Genomic DNA, 20425 nt, shown 5'->3' with positions numbered 1-20425 from the left:
ATGAATCATGCAAAAGGAATCACATGTGAAAAAATAAATTGTGTTAATAGAACCACATGTAAAAATAAGCAAATAATGTGAATTGTCACCTGTGAAACTAATCGTGTTAAAACAATGACATGTAAAAACAAATCATGTGAAAAGAATCACATGTAAAAACAAATGAATCATGTGAAACAAGTCACATATAAAAAAACCAAATGAACCATGTGAAAAGAATCACATGCGAAAAAAGAATCATGCAAAAAGACTCACATGTGAAGAATGAATTGTGTTAAAAGAATAATGTAAAATGACTCATGTGAAATGAATCAGATGTAAAAGCAAATGAAATGTGCGAAAAGAATCACGAGAAAACAGAATGAATCACATAAAACGAATCATGAAAAGAATCACATGTGAAGTATGAATTGTGGTAAAAGAATCACAAGTATAAATCAATGAATCATGTGAAATGAGTCACATAAAAACAATGAATCATGTGAAAAGAATCACACGTAAAAATAAATGCCTCATGTGAAAAGGATCACATATGCAAACAAAAGACTCGTGTTAAAAGAATCAGATGAAAAATGAATTGTGTGAAATAAATCACATGTAAAAATGAATCATGTGAAATTAATCACATGTAAACCCGAATGAATCATGTGAAAAGAATCACATGTGAAAAATGAATTGTGTTAAAAAGAATTGCATGTAAAAATAAACAAGTAATGTGAAGTGCCACATGTGAAACTAAATTTACCGTGTTAAAACAATCACATGTAAAAACGAATCACGTGAAACGAATCACATATAAAAAAACAAATGAAACATGTGAAAAGAATCACATGCGAAAAAAGAATGAATCATGTGAAAAGACTCACATGTGAAGAATGAATTGTGTTAAAAGAATAACGTAAAATGACTCATGTGAAATTAATCACATGTAAAAGCAAATGAAATGTGCGAAAAGAATCACGGGAAAACAGAATGAATCACATAAAACGAATCGTGAAAAGAATCACATGTGAAGTATGAATTGTGGTAAAATAATCACAAGTATAAATCAATGAATCATGTGAAATGAGTCACATAAAAACAATGAATCATGTGAAAAGGATCACATATGCAAACAAAAGACTCGTGTTAAAAGAATCAGATGAAAAATGAATTGTGTGAAATAAATCACATGAAAACAAATAAATTGTGTGAAAATAATCACATGCAAAAATGAATCATGTGAAATTAATCACATGTAAACCCGAATGAATCATGTGAAAAGAATCACATGTGAAAAATGAATTGTGTTAAAAAGAATTGCATGTAAAAATAAACAAGTAATGTGAAGTGTCACATGTGAAACTAAATTAACTGTTAAAACAATCACATGTAAAAACGAATCATGTGAAACGAATCACATATAAAAAACATGAACCATGTGAAAAGAATCACATGAAGAATGGATTGTGTTAAAAGAATAACATGTAAAATAACTCATGTGAAATGAATCACATGTGAAAACAAATCATGCGAAATGAATCACGTGAAAAAAGAATGAGTCATATAAAATGAATCATGTGAAAAGAATCACATGTGAAGTATGAATTGTGGTAAAATAATCACATGTATAAATCAATGAATCATGTGAAACAAGTCACATATAGAAAACAAATTAATCATGTAAAAATAATCACGTGAAAAATGAAGTGTTAAATGAATCGCATGTAAAAACAAACAAATGATGTGAAGTGTCACATGTGAAACTAAATGAATTGCGTTAAAAGAATCACATTTAATATGACTCCTGAAATTAATCACATGTAAAAACAATGAAATCATATAAAACTAATCATGTGAAAAGAATCACGTGTAAAGAACGAATTGTGTTAAAAGAATCACGTAAAAAATAAATGAATCATGCGAAACGAGTCACATATAAAAAACAAATGAATTATATAAAAAGAATCAGATGAAAAATGAATTGTGTAAAATAAAATCACGTGAAAACAAATTGTGTGAAAATAATCACATGCAAAAATGAATCATGTGAAATTAATCACATGTAAACCCGAATGAATCATGTGAAAAGAATCACATGTGAAAAATGAATTGTGTTAAAAAGAATTGCATGTAAAAATAAACAAGTAATGTGAAGTGTCACATGTGAAACTAAATTAACCGTGTTAAAACAATCACATGTAAAAACAAATCACGTGAAACAAATCACATATAAAAAACAAATGAACCATGTGAAAAGAATCACATGAAGAATGGATTGTGTTAAAAGAATAACATGTAAAATGACTCATGTGAAATGAATCACATGTGAAAACAAATCATGTGTAATGAATCACGTGAAAAAAGAATGAGTCATATAAAATGAATCATGTGAAAAGAATCACATGTGAAGCATGAATTGTGGTAAAAGAATCACATGTATAAATCAATGAATCATGTGAAACAAGTCACATATAGAAAACAAATTAATCATGTAAAAATAATCATGTGAAAAATGAAGTGTTAAATGAATCGGATGTAAAAACAAACAAATGATGTGAAGTGTCACGTGAAACTAAATGAATTGCGTTAAAAGAATCACATTTAATATGACTCCTGAAATGAATCACATGTAAAAACAATGAAATCATACAAAACGAATCATGTGAAAAGAATCACGTGTAAAGAACGAATTGTGTTAAAAGAATCACATGTAAAAAAATAAATGAATCATGCGAAACGAGTGACATATAAAAAACAAATGAATTATGTAAAAAGAATCATGTGAAAAATGAATCGTGTTAAAAGAATCACGTGTAAAAACAAACAAATGATGTGAAGTGTCACGTGTGAAACTAAACGAATCGTGTTAAAAGAACTGCATGTAATATGACTCATGCGAAATGAATCACATGTAAAAACAAATGAATAGTGTAAAAAGAATCACATATAACACAAATCATGTGAAAAGAATAACATGTGATGAATAAATTGTGCTCAAAGGATCACGTAAAAAAAAAAAAAATCACATGTGAAGAGCAAACGAATCATGTGAAAATAATCCAGGGCTCGAAATTCGCGGTGGTCCGGTCGCCCGAGGCGACTTAATTTGTCATTTGGTGGGTAATTCCTGTCACTAGCCAGCCCGGCTGGCTAGTTGAAAATAAAAAATATATATGAAGCGAAGATTCAGACACACCGTCAACTAAAGCGTGTGCCGTGTCTGTGTTAATCGATGTGTTTATCGGCAGGACGGAAAACATCCATCCATCCATTATCTGTAGCCACTTTATCCTGTTCTACAGGATCGCAGGCAAGCTGGAGCCTATCCCAGCTGACTACGGGCGAAAGGCGGGGTACACCCTGGACAAGTCGCCAGGTCATCGCAGGGAAAAAGAATCACATGTGAAGAATGAACTGTGTCAAAAGAATCACATGTAAAAAAATAAATGAATCATGTGAAACGAGTCACATATAAAAAACAAATGAATCATTTGAGAAGAAGACGCAGTGTGTCACATGCACACTCAAAGCACGGTGAAATTCGTCCTCTGCATTTCACCCATCTGAAGCAGTGAACACACACACACACACACAGAGCAGTGGGCAGCCACACTACAGCACCTGGGGAGCAGTTGGGGGTTCGGTGCCCCATGTTAACCTAACCTGCATGTCTGCATGACTGTGGGGGAAAACTGGAGCACCCAGAGGAAACCCACGCAGACACCACATAGAAAAGCCCTCGTCAGCTGCTGGGCTCGAACCCAGAACCTTCCTGCTGTGAGGCGACAGTGCTAACCACTAAAAATGAGCAACTGATGTGAAGAGTCACATGTGAAAACAGTTTAAATTAAAAATCGAGAAAAATCATAAAAAAAACAAGCAAAAAAAAAAAAAAAACCCAGATGTGAAACCTAACATGTGGAAAGTCAAAAACAAAACCACGTGTAAATGTCACCCATGAAACGTGCAGTAAATATTTACATGCGGTTTATTTATTTGGTAAATTGAGCTGTGACATCAACATACTTGCGAACCATCCCGATTTCGGAGGGAGGCTCCCGATTTTAGCCTCCGTCTCCTGATCGTATTTGTTAAAAACTGGATAATCTCCCGGTTTTGGGAAATCCCTACCGCCAAGTTAAAAATACTCCCGATTATGTCCAATCAGAATCGTATGAGAAACACTGCTGACGCCAACTGATTTTTAACCAATCGACGAACAGAACGACAGTCACTTCCGTAATGTAGGATTCACCCAGGCTGTCCGACATTTTTTACAAGCAGTCATTCATCATGGCCGCTAAACCCAATACCACACGGCAAAAACATGAACGCAAATCCCAGGTTGCCTGGGAGAATGAATTTCCATGGATAAGCAAATGTTCGACCAGCCAGTTACACATTTTAAGGTAAAGATACCTTAAATCAGAATATAATGGACATCATTGAGTGTGAAATTAAACTAGTCTTCCGTAGCATTTCAGAAACAAACTGTACAACTTCTAAAGTGTTTAGTGAAATGTTGCACGACAGAGAATGTGTTTGGTGAGTGTATTTGAATAGTGTGGGAGTGTCTTAGTGCTATTTTGAATTTATGTTTGAAAGTTTATAAGTGAATTATCTGGAAAGTGATTGATTTTGATCGAGTTCTGAGGTTTTAAGTGAAAGATTACTAGCGAGTGTATTTCGGTCGGACTAAAATTTTGCATTCGAGTGAATTTCTTTGTGGAGTATATTTTGATAGTATGGTAGTATTTATAGTGCCATTTTTAAATTTTGTTTGAAAACTTTCCAAGTTTGCAAGTGAGCAAATTCCTTTGCTGCATTCCGATAGGATTTTGATAGGATTTCTCGTGCTTTTTAAAAATTCTGTTAGAAAGTGTTTAGTGAGAGAGCTGCATTTTAGTCGTACTAAGACAGTGCAGTATTTATTTAATTCAATTGTTGCTATTTTGGTCAAAGCTTATTAAAATTTAATTTATATATGATATTATAGTTCTCTGGGCGGCACGGTGGTGTAGTGGTTAGCGCTGTCGCCTCACAGCAAGAAGGTCCGGGTTCGAGCCCCGTGGCCGGTGAGGGCCTTTCTGTGTGGAGTTTGCATGTTCTCCCCGTGTCCGCGTGGGTTTCCTCCGGGTGCTCTGGTTTCCCCCACAGTCCAAAGACATGCAGGTTAGGTTAACTGGTGACTCTAAATTGACCGTAGGTGTGAGTGTGAATGGTTGTCTGTGTCTATGTGTCAGCCCTGTGATGACCTGGCGACTTGTCCAGGGTGTACCCCGCCTTTCGCCCGTAGTCAGCTGGGATAGGCTCCGGCTTGCCTGCGACCCTGTAGAAGGATAAAGCGGCTAGAGATGATGAGATGAGATGAACCATTCTTTGGTAGAATGACTTGTGTGCTTAGGGTCGTTGTCTTGCTGCATGACCCACCTTCTCTTGAGATTCAGCTCATGGACAGATGTCCTGACATTTTCCTTTAGAATTCGCTGGTATAATTCAGAATTCATTGTTCCATCAATGATGGCAAGCCGTCCTGGCCCAGATGCAGCAAAACAGGTCCAAACCATGATCATGTTTCACAGATGGGATAAGGTTCTTATGCTGGAATGCAGTGTTTTCCTTTCTCCAAACATCACAATTCTCATTTAAACCAAAAAGTTCTATTTTGGTCTCATCCATCCACAAAACATTTTTCCAATAGCATTCTGGCTTCTCCACGTGATCTTTAGCAAACTGCAGACGAGCAGCAATGTTCTTTTTGGAGAGCAGTGGCTTTCTCCTTACAACCCTGCTATGCACACCATTGTTGTTCAGTGTTCTCCTGATGGTGGACTCATGAACATTAACATTAGCCAGTGTGAGAGAGGCCTTCAGTTGCTTAGAAGTTACCCTGGGGTCCTTTGTGACCTCGTCGACCATTACACGCCTTGCTCTTGGAGTGATCTTTGTTGGTCGACCACTCCTGGGGAGGGTAACAATGGTCTTGAATTTCCTCCATTTGTACACAATCTGTCTGACTGTGGATTGGTGGAGTCCAAACTCTTTAGAGATGGTTTTGTAACCTTTTCCAGCCTGATGAGCATCAACAACGCTTTTTCTGAGCTCCTCAGAAATCTCCTTTGTTCGTGCCATGATACACTTCCACAAACATGTGTTGTGAAGATCAGACATTGATAGATCCCTGTTCTTTAAATAAAACAGGGTGCCCACTCACACCTGATTGTCATCCCATTGATTGAAAACACCTGACTCTAATTTCACCTTCAAATTAACTGCTAATCCTAGAGGTTCATATACTTTTGCCACTCACAGATATGTAATTTTGGATAATTTTCCTCAATAAATAAATGACCAAGTATGATATTTTTGTCTCATTTGTTTAACTGGGTTCTCTTTATCTACTTTTAGGACTTGTGTGAAAATCTGATGATGTTTTAGGTCATATTTATGCAGAAATATAAAACATTTTAAAGGGTTCACAAACTTTCAAGCACCACTGTATGTATACAATATTTAGGCATGAGATTTTTCAGCTAAAAATCTGATTTAAGACTTCCCTTTCATTGTTATTATATTAAAATTCAAGACATATATGTTATTTAGCAGCTGGGAGGTCTGTATCATGAAATACCGTGACCGAGGTCTTGAAAGTACTGAGCGAGGCCCTCTGGGTCAAGGTCAGTATTCAAGGCCGAGGTCACGGTATTTCACCATACGGACCGACCTTAAGCTGGTAAATAATATATTTATTTTTTTCTTTACCAAATTCTAACAGAAAACGAGAGCGCCCGAAAGGGAAAACCGAGCCGAGCTGCCATTTTGAATCCTCATTCACGGCTGTAATGCAAATGGCTTCCTCCTCGGTATACAAGTGCACTTCCATGGCAGGAAATAAAACTACATTTTGCCGCCTATGTAGTCCCCTATTTATACAAAACTGAGTCATTCAGGATTCAGCCATGTTTTTGCTCGGCGTTAGCAACAGTTAGAGGTTTTTAGCTTTCTCCTGAAATGTTTTCTTTTATTTCTTATTCCTCAGGGTAGTAAAACTCGCTTTTGCTGTGAACACTGTCGTTATCGCTATCCATGCTGTAAAATTAATGCTGTTCTCCTGAGAAATGCTGGCAAAGATTTATAAGATTTTTGATAATCTTTGAAATAAATCTTATAAAAAAGATAAATGTTGACAAAAAATGCTACGTTTGTTGTGAACGAGCGAGTCGCCAGAGGTCCGTATCGTAGGGTATGGACCCGCTCGCCAGCCAATCAGAGCGCAGGATTTGGACCGCGAATAAAATAAAAGAGTATTATTTCAGATTTTTCACTCTGAGCTCTCTCATGCCGGATACATGAATCCCATAACCAGGGTGCGATTTGTCAAAAAACCAGAAGGGGGGATGTTTTTTTTTTAATCATGAAACGTCACAAAATTAAGGTAACAATAGGCTAACAGCTCAATAACATCCGATGATATCAAATGAATAACATTAAATGAAAACGAACACTAAACCAGAGATAGTAAATTCATCTTCCTATCTCTCTGACTAAATACACGAACACTAACACACAACAAAGTTCGCATTGCTTGTCGCGTTGCTGTGATGTTTCTCTCCCTCCGGATTAAATGGACAGTGACTCGAAAATCACTGAAATACATGAATACTAAATGAACAGTTTGCTCTGATGGCGCAGTTCATGTGGCCTTTTCTGCTTTCCCGTCGGTGTGCTATCCGCCGCGTTTCGCCCTTCTTTAATCCACATTTCTGCGAATTTCTCAGCAGGGAAGGAACGCACGTCTGGCCCATTGACAGCGAGGAAAAGAAGGCTGTTCAGTGTGGATACATTCATTCTGTTGCGCTCATCAGTAAGGATGTGATTCATGGTGCTAAATCCACGTTCACACTCTGGATATTGTTATTATCTATTTGCTGGGGACGTTCGTGAACATCAAAGCTGCCACTTCGGGTCATTTTGAAAGTGAGTGCAATGTAGACCATAGAAAACTGTGTCACAACATGCCTGTCATGTCAACTTTTTTTTTGGTTTGTTTGTTTTATTGACGGGGTTGTCCCCGAGGATTTTTTTTCAGCAGAGATAAAAACCAGAGGGGGGGATGATCCCCCCCAGCAAATCGCACCCAGCCCATAACCTATAGTAATGGATAGAACAATATCTCATCTCATTATCTGTAGCCGCTTTATCCTGTTCTACAGGGTCGCAGGCAAGCTGGAGCCTATCCCAGCTGACTACGGGCGAAAGGCGGGGTACACCCTGGACAAGTCGCCAGGCCATCACAGGGCTGACACATAGACACAGACAACCATTCACACTCACATTCACACCTACGCTCAATTTAGAGTCACCAGTTAACCTAACCTGCATGTCTTTGGACTGTGGGGGAAACCGGAGCACCCGGAGGAAACCCACGCGGACACGGGGAGAACATGCAAACTCCGCACAGAAAGGCCCTCGCTGTGTTCGGCTCACAGGGCTCGAACCCGGACCTTCTTGCTGTGAGGCGACAGCGCTAACCACTACACCACCGTGCCGCCCTAGAACAATATCAGCAATTCAAAAATTGGATAAATTTCAAATGGTTTGCAATTAATTGGGATCCACTGTTTTTATCATTTCAACCCTCGTCCAATTGAAAATGTCCTTCATGCACTTTTCAATCAAGTTTATTTGTACAGCGCTTTTAACAATAAACATTGTCGCAAAGCAGCTTTACAGAATTTGAACGACTTAAAACATGAGCTAATTTTATCCCTAATCTATCCCCAATGAGCAAGCCTGTGGCGACGGTGGCAAGGAAAAACTCCCTCAGACGACATGAGGAAGAAACCTCGAGAGGAACCAGACTCAAAAGGGAACCCATCCTCATTTGGGCAACAACAGACAGCCTGACTATAATATTAACAGTTTTAACAGGTATAACCCTCAACTGTCCTCATGGGGCCGTCCTTCACAGGAGTGGGGCGATAAAACTCCGACCAGACACAGACACTTTTCTCCCCCATGAGAATTTTGAAAAGTTGGCAAGTCTGCATGAAACAGTGTGGGTGAGAAACCCTATCTAGGGCAGAGGGATCGGTTTGGGACGCACCCACGGGATGTGCGCGCGTGCCGAGTCCAAAGCGGAAGTGGAAAGCAGTATTCTCGAGGTCAAAGAGGAAAGAGACAGACATGAGTGGTTTCCATCATGGGAAAGATTAAGTTCACAAAAACACAAACTTTAATGTGGAAAAAATTATAAGAAGAGATTTGGCTGAAACAAAGAAGTCTTGAGGTCGTTTATTTATTTTATTTATTTTATTTGAGCACACAGACCCACCAGGGTGTTTATTATTATTACTACTACTATTATTATTATTATTATTATGATTATTATTATTATTATTGATTAATAATGTGTACAACCCCCCCAAAAAAAAAAAATCCTATGAACATCCATCCAGATGTTTCTTACTCTTATAGACAGCTGTTTATCCCCAACACCCATTCCCCCCCCCCCCCCCCCCACACACACACCATCCTGAACCAAATCTATCATTAATGATCAATAATAAGTGTAAAAGTGATCAGTATTTAATAGTTAGACTCACCGACGTGCACTGGATCCTACATTCAGTTCCTGTAGACTCGGTTTCCGGATTGTAGAAACTTACCAGCAAGGCAAGTGAAAGTAACAGCATCCAGGCTGAAATAATCAACCCCAGAGCACAGGATGTCAACCTTCAGATTCTGCACTTCACTCTTTCAGCTCCACACACTCCAGATCAGGAAATGTTTCAGTCTTTAATCAGAGGCTGAAAGAATGAAACAGGATGAAGGTTGTGTTCAAGGGACAAAAAAAAAAAAAAAGGAAACCGAAAGGCTCCTGTGGTCCCTGAAGAATTTTACTGTACAACACATTCATTTTCTGTTTGTGTGATGATCCAGCTGGAACCAAGATCTCTAAAGTGTACGGGTTATATGATTATATGAAGTTCTCACAAGGACATATACAACCCCGATTCCAAAAAAGTTGGGACAAAGTACAAATTGTAAATAAAAACGGAATGCAATGATGTGGAAGTTTCAAAATTCCATATTTTATTCAGAATAGAACATAGATGACATATCAAATGTTTAAACTGAGAAAATGTATCATTAGGTGATTTTAAATTTCATGACAACACGACATCTCAAAAAAGTTGGGACAAGGCCATGTTTCCCACTGTGAGACATCCCCTTTTCTCTTTACAACAGTCTGTAAACGTCTGGGGACTGAGGAGACAAGTTGCTCAAGTTTAGGGATAGGAATGTTAACCCATTCTTGTCTAATGTAGGATTCTAGTTGCTCAACTGTCTTAGGTCTTTTTTGTCATATCTTCCGTTTTATGATGTTTTCTATGGGTGAAAGATCTGGACTGCAGGCTGGCCAGTTCAGTACCCGGACCCTTCTTCTACACAGCCATGATGCTGTAATTGATGCAGTATGTGGTTTGGCATTGTCATGTTGGAAAATGCAAGGTCTTCCCTGAAAGAGACGTCGTCTGGATGGGAGCATATGTTGCTCTAGAACCTGGATATACCTTTCAGCATTGATGGTGTCTTTCCAGATGTGTAAGCTGCCCATGCCACACGCACTAATGCAACCCCATACCATCAGAGATGCAGGCTTCTGAACTGAGCGCTGATAACTCGGGTCGTCCTTCTCCTCTTTAGTCCGAATGACACGGCGTCCCTGATTTCCATAAAGAACTTCAAATTTTGATTCGTCTGACCACAGAACAGTTTTCCACTTTGCCACAGTCCATTTTAAATGAGCCTTGGCCCAGAGAAGACGTCTGCGCTTCTGGATCATGTTTAGATACGGCTTCTTCTTTGAACTATAGAGTTTTAGCTGGCGACGGCGGATGACACAGTGAATTGTGTTCACAGATAATGTTCTCTGGAAATATTCCTGAGCCCATTTTGTGATTTCCAATACAGAAGCATGCCTGTATGTGATGCAGTGCCATCTAAGGGCCCGAAGATCACAGGCACCCAGTATGGTTTTCCGGCCTTGACCCTTACGCACAGAGATTCTTCCAGATTCTCTGAATCTTTTGATGATATTATGCACTGTAGATGATGATATGTTCAAACTCTTTGCAATTTTACACTGTCGAACTCCTTTCTGATATTGCTCCACTATTTGTCGGTGCAGAATTCGGGGGATTGGTGATCCTCTTCCCATCTTTACTTCTGAGAGCCGCTGCCACTCCAAGATGCTCTTTTTATACCCAGTCATGTTAATGACCTATTGCCAATTGACCTAATGAGTTGCAATTTGGTCCTCCAGCTGTTCCTTTTTTGTACCTTTAACTTTTCCAGCCTCTTATTGCCCCTGTCCCAACTTTTTTGAGATGTGTTGCTGTCATGAAATTTCAAATGAGCCAATATTTGGCATGAAATTTCAAAATATCTCACTTTTGACATTTGATATGTTGTCTATGTTCTATTGTGAATAAAATATCAGTTTTTGAAATTTGTAAATTATTGCATTCCGTTTCTATTTACAATTTGTACTTTGTCCCAACTTTTTTGGAATCGGGGTTGTATGTTATTTAGCAGCTGGGAGGTCCGTATCGTGAAATACCGTGACCGAGGTCTTGAAAGTACTGAGCGAGGCCCTCTGGGCCGAGGTCAGTATTCAAGGCCGAGGTCACGGTATTTCACCATACGGACCGGCCTTAAGCTGGTAAATAATATATTTATTTTTTTCTTTACCAAATTCTAACAGAAAACGAGAGCGCCCGAAAGGGAAAACCGAGCCGAGACGCCATTTTGAATCCTCATTCACGGCTGTAATGCAAATGGCTTCCTCCTCGGTATACAAGTGCACTTCCCTGACAGGAAATAAAACTAAATTTTGCCGCCTATGTAGTCCCCTATTTATACAAAATTGATTCATTCAGGATTCAGCCATGTTTTTGCTCGGCGTTAGCAAGTTACAGGTTTTTAGCCTTCTCCTGAAATGTTTACTTTTATTTCTTCTTCCTCAGGGTAGTAAAACTTTGCTTTTGCTGTGAAGACTGTCGTTATCGCTATCCATGCTGTAAAATTAATGCTATTCTCCTGAGAAATGCTGGCAAAGATTTATAAGATTTTTGATAATCTTATAAATAAATCTTATTAAAAAAAGATAAATGTTGACAAAAAAATGCTACTATGTTTTTTGTTGTGAACGAGCGAGTCGCCAGAAGTCCATAACCGGGGTCCATAACTCGCCAGCCAATCAGAGCGCAGGATCTGGACCGCAAAAAAAAAAAAAGAAAGTTATTACAAGTTCTCTTTTTTTTGTATTTATTTAAAGATGCACTGCCTTTCAGATGGGTGGTGTAGTGGTTAGCACTGTCGCCTCACAGCAAGAAGGTTCTGGGTTCAAGCCCAGCAGCTGACGAGAGCCTTTCTGTATGGAGTTTGCATGTTCTCCCCGTGTCTGCGTGGGTTTCCTCCGGGTGCTCCGGTTTCCCCCAAAGACATGCAGGTTAGGCTAATTGGTCGCTCTAAATTGACCGTGAGTGTGAATGGTTGTTTGCCCTGCGATGACCTGGTGACTTGTCCAGGGTGTACCCCGTATCTCTCTCAGAAGACTTCTGGGCATCACCAGGCAGGACCGTGTCACCATCACCGATGTCCTGGCCAAGGCATGGATCCCCAGAATATTTGCCATGCTGACCCAGAGACGCCTGCGCTGGCTAGGCCACGTCAGCCGCATGGACGATGGCCGCATCCCAAAGGACGTGCTGTATGGTGAACTGGCCACAGGCTCCAGGCCCACAGGACGACCCGCACTACGCTACAAGGACGTGTGCAAGCGCGACCTGAGGGCAGGCGGCTTCAACCCTGCAGACCTGGAGACTGTGGCCTCAGACCACGCCGGCTGGCGGTCCACCACCAAGGCCATCGTTGGGGAAGCCGAGGAAAGGAGAGAGACCTGGTGGGGGGAGAGGAGGCTCCGACGACAGCGGAGACTGCAGATGGCAACAACAGACACCCAACCAAGCAACTTCACCTGCAGCAACTGTAGCAGACCGTGTGGCTCACGCATCAGCCTATACAGTCATATTAGGCGCTGCAACTTGACAACTGATGGATGACCCCTGGCGCAGAACACCACGATCTTTCAAGATCGAAGGAGCCAACAACAACCCCGCCTTTCACCCATAGTCAGCTGGGATAGGCTCCAGCTTGCCTGTGACCCTGTAGGACAGGATAAGCGGCTACAGATAATGGATGGATGCCTTTCAGATTTTTCAACTGTAGGCCATAAAAAGAATTTTCCCGACACCTGATTATTTTTGAAAGCTCATGAATTCGAATCACAGACTTCCAATTTCATATATACACTATATTGCCAAAAGTATTTGCTCACCCATCCAAATTATCGGAATCAGGTGTTCCAATCACTTCCATGGCCATAGGTGTATAAAATCAAGCACCTAGGCATGCAGACTGTTTTTACAGTTTGGAGCGGGCCCCTTCCTCTTCCAACATGACTGTGCACCAGTGCACAATAAAGACATGGATGACAGAGTCTGGTGTGGATGAACTTGACTGGCCTGCACAGAGTCCTGACCTCAACCCGATAGAACACCTTTGGGATGAATTAGAGCGGAGACTGAGAGCCAGGCCTTCTCGTCCAACATCAGTGTGTGACCTCACAAATGCGCTTCTGGAAGAATGGTCAAAAATTCCCATAAACACACTCCTAAACCTTGTGGACAGCCTTCCCAGAAGAGTTGAAGCTGTTCTAGCTGCAAAGGGTGGACCGACGTCATATTGAACCCTATGGATTAGGAATGGGATGTCACTTAAGTTCATATGTGAGTCAAGGCAGGTGAGCGAATACTTTTGGCAATATAATGTATTAAAAAAAACCCAGAACAATTAATGAATTTATCTCAACGTGGCCCTAAATTCTCCGCTATTTTTTCCTGCTTCACCATGACGCAATTCAAGATACTCTGTCATGCATGACATGGTGGGCTTTCTCCGTTCGCGCAAGGCAAATTTGAAACCGGAGAGAAAAATGGAGGATGTGAGTGTGCGAATGAAACGTGAAAGAACGACTACAGTAACAGAAAGTGAGAAGAAAAGACGTTATGTTATATAGGAAGGAAAGGAAACGCAGGATCAAACTAATAAAGTTCCTAGGCACCTTTGATCTTAAGGTAGTTTTGGTTATTGGTGTGACGTATTTCCTGGTTTACGAGTTGTTTGCGACAAGTCTTTTTTCTGTGAGTGATAGCGTTAATCAGTAATCTTTTTTATTTTCTCTACAAAGAATTTTCCAGTAATTTTCCTTCTAAATTTTTTTTTTATTGTAGTTTCACTTCCGCTTTCCTTTTTCCGCATTTTAAATTAGGGATAAAGATTAGGGATAAAATTAGCTCATGTTTAAAGTCATTAAAATTCTGTTAAGCTGCTTTGCGGCAATGTCTATTGTTAAAAGAGCTATAAAAATAAACGTGACTTAATAAATATCGGCGCTCAGCGAGCACCTCGGTGTGGTCAGCTGTTCGTTTAGCAACAAAATGATGGAACTGTCAGTTCACGGACTGCTTGACTGCACGAAGCGAACGATTTCATATGCATTATTTGCTTTAATCCCCTCAAATTAAATAACTTCCCAGCCACAGAACAGAATGGCCTGATATTTTGTGAGATGTTACAGAAATAAACATATATCACAATGACCACATTTCAGAAGGAACTAAATTTCACCGATTTTATGAACTCGAAAGGCCGTCTAGCTTTAAACAAAAGCCCTTTCTCATCTCATCTCATTATCTCTAGCCGCTTTATCCTTCTACAGGGTCGCAGGCAAGCTGGAGCCTATCCCAGCTGACTACGGGCGAAAGGCGGGGTACACCCTGGACGAGTCGCCAGGTCATCACAGGGCTGACACATAGACACAGACAACCATTCACACTCACATTCACACCTACGGTCAATTTAGAGTCACCAGTTAACCTAACCTGCATGTCTTTAGACTGTGGGGGAAACCGGAGCACCCGGAGGAAACCCATGCGGACACGGCGAGAACATGCAAACTCCACACAGAAAGGCCCTCGCCGGCCCCGGGGCTCGAACCCAGGACCTTCTTGCTGTGAGGCGACAGCGCTAACCACTACACCACCGTGCCGCCCCAAAAGCCCTTTAAAAAAAAAAAAAACATACTTACTTCCCAGGACACCCGAGTACGGATCTTCCAGTCTCTGCGATCCCTTAAACACGATGTGAGTTCCCAGCTCCTGCAAAACTTGCTCTTGGTCTTCCCCGTCTCTTTTGCTCATGCACCAGGTCCCATGTGATGAGTCGACTTGCTGTTTTCTCCGGATGTCTAAACCAGTGTCCATCCAGCTCCATCCTCCAAGCCATTGATCCTTGGTAGCTCTCCGTACAGCACTTCATTTGTGATGTGCTGCCTCCAGATAACGTTAAGGACTGTATGTAGCAACCATCGAGAGATCTTTCGAGCCATGGTGTTAGGGTCCAAGCCTCACATCCATACAGGAGAACGGACTCTACTATGACCAAGACGTAGCTCCACTCAACCTCCATTGACATTCTTGACTTTCATATTCTTTTAGTGCTCTCCGGGCTACAGCTTAATGTCTGCTTCAGGGGACTCCACCCAGGAACCCAGGATCTTAAAAGGGTTCTCAATGTTGGAAGGTATCGCCTTGGTCTTTTTGGCATTTAGATCAAGTCCCACTATATAAATACTTCTACTGCAACTACTATCACTATTCCAACAACAACTCTTCCTCCTTTTCGTCTTCTTCCTTCTCCTACTTCTATTACTATGACTAATAATAAATGAAAAGATCTAAAAGGATTCCTTGTGCTTACTGAGTTTAAAGTGAAGGTCAGGTTTAGATGTAGTCACTGCATTAAGCTGCATTAATAAATATTGAAAAGTAATTTTAATAAATAATTTAATGAAAAGTCTTCACAAGGATAGTGTGTGTTCGGGAATCAGACACAGTCTCAGCGTTTAAGTCTAGGCTGAAAACATATCTGTTTAGTCAAGCCTTTTGTTTATGAGGTAAGGGAGTAGATCTGGAGGGTCGTCAGACATAGAGTGTTTTGGTAAACTGGGATGTGCCATATGGATGCTGTCAGTCCCCCACTCGCTTGCTCACTCAAGTTTGTAGTGGCTGCTGCTTTATGTCCTGGGGCTCCCTCATGCCTGTGTTACCTTCTGGCTCTCTCCTTTTAGTTACGCTGTCATAGTTAGTTTTGCCGGAGTCCCTGCTTACACTCAGCGCAAAATGTATACTGTTCTTACCTATTCAGGTGACATTGGGCATACCTAACAACCTGTGTTTTCTCTGTCTTCCCCCCATCTGAGTTACATGTCAATCCTGAGATCGAGATGCTGACCTCGGACCTGCCTGATCCATCCTGATGCCCTACGTCTGGCTGGAGTCTCATCACATCGCTCCTGTGAAGGACGGCCCCATACCATATGGACAGTTGAAAGTCACACCTGGAGGACGCTCTGGACACTTACAGTAATGCTTTTATGGCTGAGGACTACAGTTGACTTGCTAACTTTAGGACTGCAGTCGGTTGTCATGAACAGTTTTGCACTCAGGTTTCCATCAATGAAGAGTTTATAACATCAACGAAACTGACTTCATGTTAAAACTGTTAATGTTATAGTCAGGGTGCGATTTGTCAAAAAACCAGAAGGAGGGATGTTTTTTTTTTTAATCATGAAACGTCACAAAATTAATGTAACAATAGGCTAACAGCTCAATAACATCCGATGATATCAAATGAATAACACTAAATGAAAACGAACACTAAACCAGAGATAGTAAATTCATCTTCCTATCACTCTGACTAAATACACGAACACTAACACACAACAAAGTTCGCATTGCTTGTCGCGTTGCTCTGATGTTTCTCTCCCTCCGGATTAAATGGACAGTGACTCGAAAATCACTAAAATACGCGTACATGAATACTAAATGAACAGTTTGCTCTGATGGCGCAGTTCACATTGTGCGCAGCTTTCCGATTTAAACTGTTTTTTTTCTCATCCTTATACTTCCTGTTTCATGGACTGTAACGGATTTGCTTATTTAGTAATTTTAATACAGAATTTACTTTGAAATTATAATCAGACACTCCAACGCCCCCCCTAAAAAAAAAAAATCGGCCGTGAAAAAGGCAGCATCAGCCAAAAGGCGCGCTGTTTGCATCCCTGCATAGAACGCAAAGATATTGTTATTATCTACAATGTATCTATTTGCTGGGGATGTTTGTGAACATCAAAGCTGCCACTTCGGGTCATTTTGAAAGTGAGTGCAATGTAGACCATAGAAAACTGTCACAACATGCCTGTCATGTCAACTTCTTTTTTGGTTTGTTTGTTTGTTTTATTGACGGGGTTGTTCCCGAGGATTTTTTTTCAGCAGAGATAAAAACCAGAGGGGGGGATGATCCCCACCATCCCCCCCAGCAAATCGCACCCAGGTTATAGTTATGTTGTCCGTTGTCGCCCAAATGAGGATGGGTTCCCTTTTGAGTCTGGTTCCTCTCGAGGTTTTTTCCTCATGTCGTCCTTACCACCGTCGCCACAGCCTTGCTCATCGGGGATAGATTAGGGATAAAATTAGCTCATGTTTTAAGTCGTTCAAATTCTGTAAAGCTGCTTTGCGACAATGTAACAGGGTCAATCATAGCCCATGTTTACATTAGACCATATCAGCGGATCATCAGATTAACGTTTTTAAAATGATTAGTGTGCACACAGCAACACCAATACACGATTTGCGTGCACACAGCAACACCAATACGCGGATACGCTCGGCTCCGCAGGCATCCTGCGCTCCAAATCACTCCGCCCTGAACAGCGAGTGCCCTCTGGAGGGTGCGCACTCCGGCCCTGCGCAGCTCACAGAGCGCGCGAGTGAAGCACACGAGCAGTGATTCGGGACTGAGCCGCTGTGTGTGAGATCCCAGCGCATATCACTTAACACTTGCAAGTGGAAGGATGGCAAGCCTAAAGACAATCATAACTACACAATGGGCAGTATTTGCATCAGTATTTGCAGTATTTTCATACTTTTATACTCTTTAATGAAAGGTGATACAAGGCGGAAGTCCGCGCCGTTTTTCAGCAGTCGCGTCACATGACCAACGCCAGCGAATCAGGAAGGTGGATGTCACAGTGACGTTGTCCAATGACGACGCCAGCTAGAGCTCAGCACAGTGTATCCGCGTATTCTCAATGTTTACACAGCACCGGACCAGATACGATCTAGATTGAATATGTGGACGCTGGCGGATTCCCGTTTCCCGGCGTTTCCAGGTGGTTTAATGTAAACGGACAGTGCATCCGCGAAGAAAACGAGACAGATACGGTCTAATGTAAACGTAGCCATAGTCTCATGGATTTTGTACTGAAAACAAAAAACAGGAATAAAAAGGTAAAAATAAATACCTGACAGTTTTCCTTGTGAGTGTAAAAACACCTGAGCTGTTTGTAGTAAACTGGACAACATACTACAGGTCTGTCTGTTATTATCTACAGACTCTCACACACTCTGTACTGTCCCTTTAAGAGCTGCTGGGACACAGGAAGAGTTCGAGTCTCACACTGCAGCACTGACTCCTGACAGGGCGGAGTCTCAGATCTGATCTCAGATCAGCATCTTAATGCTGGATGCTCTCTCTCTCTCTCTCTCTCTCTGCGTCTCAAACCGACCTGTGTTCACCACTTCAGCTTTTCAGTTCTTTTCCTACAACACCAACACTTTTGTTTCCTCATGCAGAACTTCAACTTCTGCAACTCAGATGAAAGAAATAATTACATTTAAATAAACTCATGAATAATTAACATGACCAGCACCTTTAAGAACTGCATAAGAAATTGATTGGAAACAATATCTCAATGAACACAAACAATTTCCAAAATGTTGAGAAGTTTAATATAACATCTGTTTAACTTATAACGTGAAAGTAAGGTTAATAATATAACTTAGATTACACATTTTTCAGTTTTACTCCAATTAGGGTGGTGCAAAAATGAGTACACCCCACAACAAAAACTACTACATCTAGTACTTTGTATGGCCTCCATTATTTTTAATGACGGCGCCAAGTCTTCTAGGCATGGAATGAACAAGTTGGAGACATTTTGCAACATCAATCTTTTTCCGTTCTTCAACAATGACCTCTTTTAGTGACTGGATGCTGGATGGAGAGTGATGCTCAACTTGTCTCTTCAGAATTCCCCATAGGTGTTCGATTGGGTTCAGATCAGGAGACATACTTGGCCACTGAATCACTTTCACCCTGTTCTTCTTCAGAAATCCAACAGTGGCCTTAGATGTGTGTTGAGGATCATTGTCATGTTGGAAAAGTGCACGACGACCAAGGGCACGGAGTGATGGTAGCATCTTCTCTTTCAGCATAGAGCAATACATCTGTGAATTCATGATGCCGTCAATGAAATGCAGCTCCCCGACACCAGCAGCACTCATGCAGCCCCACATAAGGACACTGCCACCACCATGTTTCACTGTAGGCACCAGGCGTTTTTCTTTGTATTCCTCACCTTTGCGACGCCATACAGTTCCAAAAGCATTTATCTTGGTCTCATCACTCCAGAGTATAGAGTCCCAGTAGTCTTTATCTTTGTCAGCATGGGCCCTGGCAAACTCTAGGTGGGCTTTTTTGTGCCTGGGCTTTAGGAGAGGCTTCTTTCGTGGACGGCATCCATGCATGCCATTCCTCTGCAGTGTACGCCGTATTGTGTCACGGGAAATAGTCACCCCAGTTTGGCTTTCTACTTCTTTAGATAACTGCAGTGAACTTGCATGACGATTTTCTTCAACCCTTCTCATCAGAAGACACTCCTGTCGAGGTGTTAACTTCCGTGGACGACCTGGACGTCTCTGTGAGATGGTTGCAGTTCCATCTTTCTTAAATTTTTGTTCCACTTTTGCTGACTGATAAGTAAAGCTTTGCTGATCTTCTTGTAGCCTTCACCTTTGTGGTGTAAAGAAATTATTTTCTTTGGGGAATTCTGAAGAGACAAGTTGAGCATCACTCTCCATCCAGCATCCAGTCACTAAAAGAGGTCATTGTTGAAGAATGGAAAAAGATTGATGTTGCAAAATGTCGCCAACTTGTTCATTCCATGCCTAGAAGACTTGGTGCTGTCATTAAAAATCATGGAGGCCATACAAAGTACTAGATGTAGTAGTTTTTGTTGTGGGGTGTACTCATTTTTGCACCACCCTAATTGGAGTAAAACTGAAAAATGTGTAATCTAAGTTTATATTATTAACCTTACTTTCACGTTATAAGTTAAACAGATGTTATATTAAACTGAGCACTGTACAATCCATCCATCCATTATCTGTAGCCGCTTATCCTGTTCTACAGG

General features: G+C 40.9%; 1 protein-coding gene across 3 annotated transcripts in view; it reads right to left on the bottom strand.

Moving 5' to 3' along the window:
• ripk1l (receptor (TNFRSF)-interacting serine-threonine kinase 1, like) overlaps positions 1-9719 on the bottom strand; it is a 56283-nt gene extending 46564 nt beyond the window's left edge. For 2 of the 3 annotated variants that reach the window (XM_060913978.1, XM_060913988.1), the window contains exon 1: positions 9588-9719. The gene's annotated coding sequence lies outside the window, so the exon portion shown is untranslated. The remainder of the gene's footprint in view (positions 1-9587) is intronic. The other variant, XM_060913969.1, reaches the window with a different exon arrangement.
• Between the last annotated feature and the right edge of the window lie 10706 nt (positions 9720-20425).

Source organism: Neoarius graeffei, chromosome 1 (assembly GCF_027579695.1).
Source record: "Neoarius graeffei isolate fNeoGra1 chromosome 1, fNeoGra1.pri, whole genome shotgun sequence".
In the NCBI taxonomy this organism is placed as follows: Eukaryota; Metazoa; Chordata; class Actinopteri; order Siluriformes; family Ariidae; genus Neoarius; species Neoarius graeffei.
The sequence above is the reverse complement of the archived record's forward strand: the minus strand, read 5'-3'. Positions and strand labels throughout refer to the sequence as shown.